Source organism: Belonocnema kinseyi, chromosome 7, assembly GCF_010883055.1.
Source record: "Belonocnema kinseyi isolate 2016_QV_RU_SX_M_011 chromosome 7, B_treatae_v1, whole genome shotgun sequence".
In the NCBI taxonomy this organism is placed as follows: Eukaryota; Metazoa; Arthropoda; class Insecta; order Hymenoptera; family Cynipidae; genus Belonocnema; species Belonocnema kinseyi.
Genome location: NC_046663.1, coordinates 89609916 through 89618966, shown reverse-complemented (window position 1 = coordinate 89618966; position 9051 = coordinate 89609916). Strand labels below are relative to the sequence as shown.

General features: G+C 32.3%; 1 protein-coding gene across 1 annotated transcript in view; it reads left to right on the top strand.

Annotated features, from left to right (window-relative positions):
• The window catches only part of LOC117177546 (basigin), a 139025-nt gene that overhangs the window by 39620 nt on the left and 90354 nt on the right, over positions 1–9051 (top strand). The gene's annotated exons all lie outside the window — the stretch shown is intronic.

Here is a 9051-nt window from a genome sequence, read left to right as displayed (position 1 = left end):
AAACGTACTTTATTGCACTCTAATACATTTCCCAAAGTTTCAGCTCGATATTTTATTTACAAAAAAAGTTCTTAGGTTCAAAAGAACATTCAGTGAACTGAAGAACTGTCGTCGGTAATATAGGTATTTAGCTGTGTCACATGCCCTTAAGTCGTTTTTTATATCTGCCTTTCCGAGAGTTTGGAAATTATTTATGAAATAAACTTTTTTAATTACCGGTAAACAAGGTTAGTTCTGGGAGATTAGTTACTATGTTTATTTGTAAGTCCGAAGTTGTCGGCCAAAAATATTGTGTAGTTTGTGGAAATAACGCTCGGGAGAATTGTAACACACATAACCTCGAAATATACACACGTTGTTAGCAAAATAATTTAAAAAAAAAATTGTGCGGGCACGTCCGTTAGCATGTTCGCTATCATTCCCCAGATTTTGAAGGCAATATATTTCTTATCCTATGAAAAAACCCGGGGGAATCTAACACTGAAAAAATCGATACTAATTCCTAAGCGCTATGCAAATTAATCGCATTTTGCTAAATTAAAACTTTCTTGAATTAAAACACAAAAAAGTGTGTGGGGACGTCCGTTAACATGTTTGCTAACATTACCCAAATTTTTAAGACCAAATATTTATTATTCTAGAAAAAAAGCCAGGGTTACCTAAAACTGGTAAAACCCTACCGATAGAAATCTCTGAGTTTTCTCTAGCGAAATAGCCTGGCCCATTTGAGACTATAAGCAGAGTCGATTTGAAACAATTTAGTCTGAGAGATAGTCTGAGAGATTTGGAACCTTTTCAAGGTCCTTTCAGTGGTCCTTTTAATAGTAGTGCGACGGTAATATAATATTCCTTTTGTATTCGTCACGTACCGGGCGGACAGAGTTATTTACAGTAGTTGGCCGTCGCTAATCCGACTCTCCCTTTTTAAATTTCTCTTCAAATTATTAACACCTTTTTTTTAATTTAATGAATTTTCTCATTATGATTATTTATAATTATAACTTATATGCTAATATACCATTTTCTAGTTGAATTCAAAAATGTTGTCTTTTTTGGCGTATCTCATTCCATTTACGAGAAACGTCGCATTAATTCTAATTTTAAGCATTTAAAAAAAAAAGTTAGATGTCTGACATCATCGAAACCCGTTGATTCCGAATTATTATGTTTTAGGCTGTTAACTATGAAATTAAAAAAAAATCTACTTCTAAATTCTAATCCAAAAGCTTAACAAAGGACCCTTGAGTGTCGGCTACTCTATTGATATAGCCCCTCTGCTTGTTATTTATGATCGAATTCATATTTCAATTGGTCATAGCCCGACTCGCACTATTACCCGCTTAAGTGCACCCTTACCATTGCTACCCCTCACTTGCCTCTACCCTGTACATCTCGCGACGGATGAGACTGATTAAAGGCGGGTATACCTGAGATTTTGAAATTAGTATCCATTGTACTTATAATCCCTTTGTATTCACAATGCTCATTCATAGAATGTCTATATATTACTCTAATTTGGAAAGCTAAGAATTTAAATTTATTATGTTTTGAAGACCTTTAAACTGAAAATTAAAAACTTCGCAAATTTTACCACTTTTAGCGTTTTAAGGGCATGTGACACAGCTAAATACCTATATTACCGACCTCACTTTTTCAGTTCACTGAATGTTTTTTTGAACCTAAGAAATTTTTTTGTAAATAAAATATGGAGCTGAAACTTTAGAAAATGTATTAGAGTACAATAAAGTACGTTTAGGTACTGCATTTTGGTAGGAACTTCACTGAAATTTATTTTATCTTTTTTTCTGAACCTCGACATTTTTTGAACGTTACAACTTTTTTTATACATAAAATATCGGTCTCAAACTTTGAGAAATGCAAGAGCAAAAAGAAAACTACGTTTAAGTACAAATCTTAATAATGAAAGATGTAAAAAAAAATATTTCAACCATCAATTCCATCGAAATCAGCCGGTAACGTTGTACACGAAAATACGAACCCTGGCGGCCACTAGACGAGGCTCTAGAGGGTTCGTAATTTCGTGTACAACGTTACCGGCTGATGCCGATGGAATTGATAGTTGAATTTTTTTTTTACATCATTTATTATTAAGATTTCTACTTAAACGTAGTTTTCTTTCGGCTCTTGCATTTCTCAAAGTTTGAGACCGATATTTTATGTATACAAAAAGTTGAAACGTTAAAAAAATGTCGAGGTTCACACAGAATTTGAAATTTAGAAAATTTACACGCTACTAATTAAAAAGTTGGCCAATCTTACTATCTTACATATTATTCAATTTTTTTTTAACGTTTTCAGTTTAAAATTCATGGACTTTATTACTTTGAATTTCAAAATATTGTACAACTAGTACTAGTTTGATTCAATGTACATATTAATATAAGAATTATGTTTAATCACGAAAATAATTAAAACGTTAAGAATAAACCTTATTGTAAATAGTGTTTGTAACCAAATATTTTATAAACAAATACAAATTTTTGGCAGTTGTACATAGAAAAAATTCGGTTTCTAAATTAAAATGAGAATGAATAATAGCACTGCGTATTAAGATTTACTCTGTGAAAATTCTTGAAATATTTTATAATTAATACATTTTTATTATCATTTGTGACTGACTGAGACATTAAACTTAATCTTTATATTTTACGCCATTTTATGGTAATTTATTTGTTTAACTAAAAATGTCTCCTTTTAGGATCCGTGACATTTGCCCCCACCCCCCTATGCCATTTAATAATAACGTTAGACGATGAATTATGTTGAAATCTTACTTCATTTTCTACTAAAAAAGATGAGTTCTCAACGACAAATGTAATAGTTGATATTTTAGGCAAGAAAATATTGTTAAATCAAATCAAAAGCAGCTGGATAGAATAAAAAAGAGAAATTTTTAATAAAAAAGTTAAATCCTCACTCAAAGCAGATGAATCTTCAACCAAAAAGTGATTTGCATTTCTTCTTTTTCAGCCGTTCAATATGCTTAAACAGTTTCAAAATTTGATTTCAAAATCTTCGAAATCCTAAATTTTGTTGAAAATGTTATGGAATGTTTTTTAATTCGTTATTAGTTTTTAAATTCTTTTTAAACTTCTTAACAACTCCTTTTTAAATCATTCGAGTTTGCCATAAAACTTTTAATAAATCCTGCAAAATTAAAATAACCTGTTAAAATCTTCCATATGATTTTCGGAAAATTTTGGAAATATTTTTAAATCTTACTAAATATATTCTTAAAATTAATTTAAAAAAATAATCATTTTTAACTTTCCAAATTGAAAATAAATATCGGTAAATTGCAGAATAAACTAATCCTAAGTTTCATAAATGACAATTTTGGAAATCTTTTTTAATCGTTTTAAATATGTTCTTAAAATTAATTTTAGAAAATAATCATTTTTAATTTTCCAATTTTAAAATAAATATCGGTAAATTGCAAAATAAATAAACTATAAGTTGCATAAATTGTACAGATCGAATATAAAAAAATTCATGCTCTAAGTTTCAATGCTCTAAATTGAACAATGAAACAACCAATCTGGAATTTAAAAAAAATTATATCATTTTAAGCAATTTTCATTGAAAAGCATTAAAGCTTAAAAGATTACATTTTTTTCATGAATACTTTTAAAATTAGAAGTTATATCCTTTTTATTTTGAGTTGCCACATATCAATCATTGTTCAATAGTTATTTATAGATACAAGCAAGCGAGGGGTAACGCGCGGGATGCAATGGTGGGGGTAACCTTAGCAGGCCATAGTGCGAGTCGGGCATTTGCCTTTCAATTTCAGCCTCTCTGCTCTTTATTTATGATTGTATTTCTATTTCAATTTCGGAAATGACATTTTAAAGCCTGTAAAACATTTAAAAGAACTGCCTGGATCTTTGAATATATCTACCTGAGTGCCTGCGGAGAATTTCTCTGAGCTTCTCTGACCCTAGAGATTCTTTAAAATATACTCCTCTGGTCTATACCATTTTTCGTCGCACACGTTGAAGTACACCCGGGTCACCAGTGACCCGGAAAGTTGGATTCTATATAAATACAGTTCAAGTTTTTTGTTTTTATATTATATATCGTGAAATGAAATCCTCAGAATATCCACTAATAGAATGTTTAAACACGATATGTTTACCCTGGAAGAAGTTATTAGGAACAGAAAACAAGAAGACGCGTAAATTGACTTTTTTGGGATTTTTGATGACACTTCTGTCACTTTTCATGCAATTGAAAAAACTCGATGTGCTTCTTAATCTGGAGACTTCACTCTACAAAACTACATACACGGTTTTTATGAGCTTTCCAAAAAGTGTATTTATTTTAGAGTATGAATATGGTCTTTGACGAAAATGTCAAAAACTATATTTTTGGCAGATATTTCTCTTAAGCGTTGAGTTTTAGAACATGTGAAGGGTGAAAATAATGAGACAAACTCATCATATGTATTTATTGAGTATATGCTCTATAAAGCTTAAAAAAATAATAGTTAAAATATGAAACCTTAGAAACTATAAAAGCTACTTTCGGTATCCGAATAAACGCAGAATATCATAATGACGCAAAAGTCTTACCTGCTTCACAGCGCCTTCCTACCGAAAAGCGGTTTTTTGCGCGTCACTTGAAAGCCAAGGCTCAAATAAAGACTAGCCTAGCGCTCCCTTCCACCAAAACGATCCTTCAGCGGAAAAACTAATTATGTGGATCGCTTGGGTCACCTGTGACCCAGGTGTAGATCAGGCGATTAATATAAAAAAGAAAGACCCATTGCGCTCTCGGATTTAATGTGCTAAACTGCCATAAAAAGCCTTATCTTGCCAAGTTCCTCAAAAAAGTTGTATCTTTTGTAGTTTTCAAAACATACCCGAAAGGTCATTTTTTTAGAACACCAAATTTTTTTTATTTTTTTATTTTAACTCGTCGTAACTCAGTCAATTCTCAAAATTTGTCGGTGAAATTTACAGGAAATATTCTTTATGTCATATGGCTTTTAGAGTAAATTACATATGGACTTTATTTTTTAAACAGAAGCCAAAGCAAAATTTTTTGTTTAGTGCGATATAATGTTTTATTTTTTTTTTTAACTTTTCAAGTGTGCCACTGGTTTAAAGATTTTCAAATTTAATTAAACACGCCCTCAATTATTATTATAAATATACAGCCATAGCGTTTAATTCTTTGGTGTGAGAAAAAAATGATTTTTTATTTTATAAACAAATTAATGAAAAAAGATCCATTTTTAGTGATTTACAATGATTAGTTCTTAAAACTCATTATTTTTGCATAATATATGTCATAAATTGATGTACGATCAAGAATGATGCACTTTTCAATTATTTAAACAATTTTTGTAAAAAAAACACAGTTTTTCAATATCTGAATTAATGGGCTCAGTTTTTGCAGAATGAACAGAAATGACTCTTTTATTGATGTTATTATCTTTTCAATGACTCCATATTTACATATATTCATATTAAAAAATTAATTTTTAATGTTTCTAAAATTATTGTTCAAATTTAAAATTTAAAAAAATGTATCCAGAAATAGTTTTTTTTCAATTATTGTTATTTAAAATTTTTTAAGTAAATATAAATTTATTTTTTGAATTTTTCAATGGTCCCATTTGATATTTAATTAAATAAGAAATATTAAATACGGAATTCGGTCTAATTCACAAGCTCAGAGAATCTTTGAAATAATAAATATTTGAAATGTTATAACCGTTAAACTCATGATGTTTAACTTTGGTTAAACTTAACCAACCTATAAAACGTGCTCTCGCGATCTATTATGGCAAATTGATGGATAAACAAAATTGACGAAGTCAACGTTTCTCGAGTCGAGTTCTCAACATATATAGATTTTATAAAAGTTGTACCCAATTATCCGATGTTTTTAAAATAAACTAGAAAACAGACGCGCGCGCGATTATATTTTTTTTTTGTTTCACGCAATTTCTTATTTAAAATAGAAACTTCTTAGTCATGAAAAATTTTGTATTTCATAGTATCTTCTATCGACAATAATCGAAAAGGCAGACAACGAATGATGATTTATTAAAATTCATATTCTCACTTCAGAAGTAATACAATATATATATTTTTTTTGTACAATATATAGACAATCAAACCGTGGAATTTATGTTAAAAAATACAAATTTCTAAAGAAGAACACTAACTCAACCTAAAATTGTTCAAAATTGTAAATTTGATTTTTGAAACCAAATCCCTTTTGTTTAAAAAGGGATTTCCGTTGAAAAACGCTAACATACCATATTTATCTTCAAATATTTTAATTATTCTTTGAAATTTAATTATTTTTATTAAACATAGCAATTTTAGACGAATAACACCAAAAAACGTAACAAAAAATTATTTAATATTGTAAATATTCTTTCAAGCCTATTGTTTTTTTTTTTTGAATATTGATTGATTAAAGAATGTAAATCTTTCTGAAATTTACACCGATTTCCAGCCATAAACGCCAAAAAAACCAAAAATTATACTCAAATGGTGAATTTAATAATTTTGATTGATAATCTGAAGAATCTTATGATCTTTTTTTTTAAAGTTACCGATTTTCGAGGAAAAACACTTTTCTTAATTGTACCAAACTGTAAATATTCTTTCAAATTAATTTATTTTTGTTTAGAATAACCTATTTTCGGTGTAAAATTCCAACATAATGATTTTTGTGTTAAAATATCAATTTTTGGTTGGAAACGCTAATGAGTAGATATACAGGGGAGTTCTGGACCAATTAGCATTAGTGACTGTTGTGTGTGTGTATCCGTGTGAGGCAGGTTTCTCGAATGTTCTGATGACGTCAGAAGCTTCGAGAAAATTCCGAGGACGTTACGATTGCGCAATTGTGCGAAGGTCAAATATGTGAAAAACAAGTTTCAAGGTTATCACGTGCATGTGTCAAGGTTAAATGAGAAAAACAAGGATGATTTATTGCTTCCTTTGAGATAAGACATCCGTTAAATGCGCAAAAGATGCAGGTGTATAGGTGAGATTTGATATGGGGATTTGCGACAGGCATCCTGTTTTGATTATTGCTTTCTGATAGATAATATTTTAACAAACAAATTCCTGCCTTTATTTGTTTAATGCGCAAAGCTACTAGAAAATTCTAGCAAGATCTGATGACGTACTAACATAATATTGCGCAATTATGTGCATGCAGAATTGGCGAAAAATCAAGTTTTTAAGGTTATCACATGCATGTGTCAAGGTTAAATAAGAAAAAAAAATAACATTGCGATGACGTCACGACATCCTGTTTTATCTATTACTTTGATGATATTGCTTCCTTCCAGATGATACTGTGGGAGTCAGGGTGGAAAACAAAACAGTCGATAATAATTAAGACGTATATTTTAAGAACAGAGCAAATACAGTTACATTACATTGAGACGTCGTGCTTAGTCAAGCGCCGTAATCGGACTGCTGTCCTTGGGCCCCGCAAGGGCGCTCGGGGTCGCACCCCCGAACTCCTACACTAACCCCTAAGGGTATGCGACCTAGCTTGCGCCCTTGTCTACTATCGCTAATCGCTATCTATCCTACAATCGGCCACTCTGACTACTATCGCCTAACCCCGACGATGCGTCTTCATCGAAGCTAGTCCATGGTGTCATGTTGTCTGCTGAATTTGATGTGTGTACAGGTCCTTCGTCCTTATGGCCTGGTTCGTAGATTTTTTCTACATCATATCTTTCTCTTCCTTTAACTTTCGTTACTTTGTATGGACCGAATTTTTTTATTTATTTTTAAGCCCGGTCCTTGTTGTGTTCTGGTAATCGCAACAAGGCTACCTACTTGATATTTCGAAGCTTCCTTCCTTTTTTTATTGTGGTTTCGCGCATTTTCTTCCTGGACTTTTTCAATCTGTGCTTTTGCTTTTTTTCGCAGTTCTTCTCTCGTCTCATCAAATTCTTGTAGTAGAGCCTCCTGGATCATTTCTTGAAAACGAACATTCTCCTTGTTTCTCATTGGGACTCCAATAAGCACTTCGAATGGTGTAGAGGCAATGCTTCGTTGATGGGTGGAGTTCAAGGCACGTTGAACCTGGCTGACGTGCTTATACCACTTCAGAGGTTCCTGCATTGCAAGCTTTGTGATGACTCTTTCAACCTGGCCGTTTCCTCTGGGAACTCCGGTGGTCGTTTTGATGTGCTCGATCTGTTCTTCTTTGCAGAAATCTTCAAATTCGTTGGATGTAAAAGCTGTTCCCCTATCGGCAATGATTCTTCGTGGGTTCCCAAATGACTGTTGAAAGATCTTAAATTTTGTCATACGTACTTCGTATATCCATCTATCATTGTAAGGATGTGTTTGTAAGCCTTCCTTGTTTATGGCAATGGGCCAACATGATCCACGTGTAGCGTCTCCAGTGGACCTTCTCCTTTAGGAATCGGGTGCAAAAATCCCTCCCCTTTACCACTTTTCTTCTGAACTAGAACGCATGGTACACAATTTTGGATGTGAGTTTCGATTTTTCCTCTCACTCCGTCGATCCAATATTCACGGTCTAGCAGGTCTTTGGCTTCTTTACAGCAAAGTGACCCAATCCATGTGCCCGTTCGATTATTTCTCGCTGCATCTTTTTCGGAACAACAAGTAATTTATTGCCATCCTTTTCTTTGTATAAAATTTCGGCTTCAAATTTGTAGTCTTCGTAAGGGCCGGTTTGGAGGAGCTGCGTGATCAGCTTCGCTTTATCGTCAGATTGCTGTGCTAGTCGCAGTCGCTCTAACGTTGGGTCTCGAATCATTAAAACAATCGGATTGCGGCTTAGGGCGTCAACATGACGCATTCGCGATCCTGAACGGTGTTCAATCGTGTAACTAAATTCTTGTAATTCCATGGCCCACCTAGCTACTCGCGGAATTAACTCTTTTTTCTCCATGGTAATTTTAAAAGCGGCGCAGTCAGTCACAATTTTGAAAGGTATTCCTAAGAGATAAACCCTAAGTTTTCGCAGAGCGAACATAACAGCTAAGACCTCTAACTGATAACTGGAGTA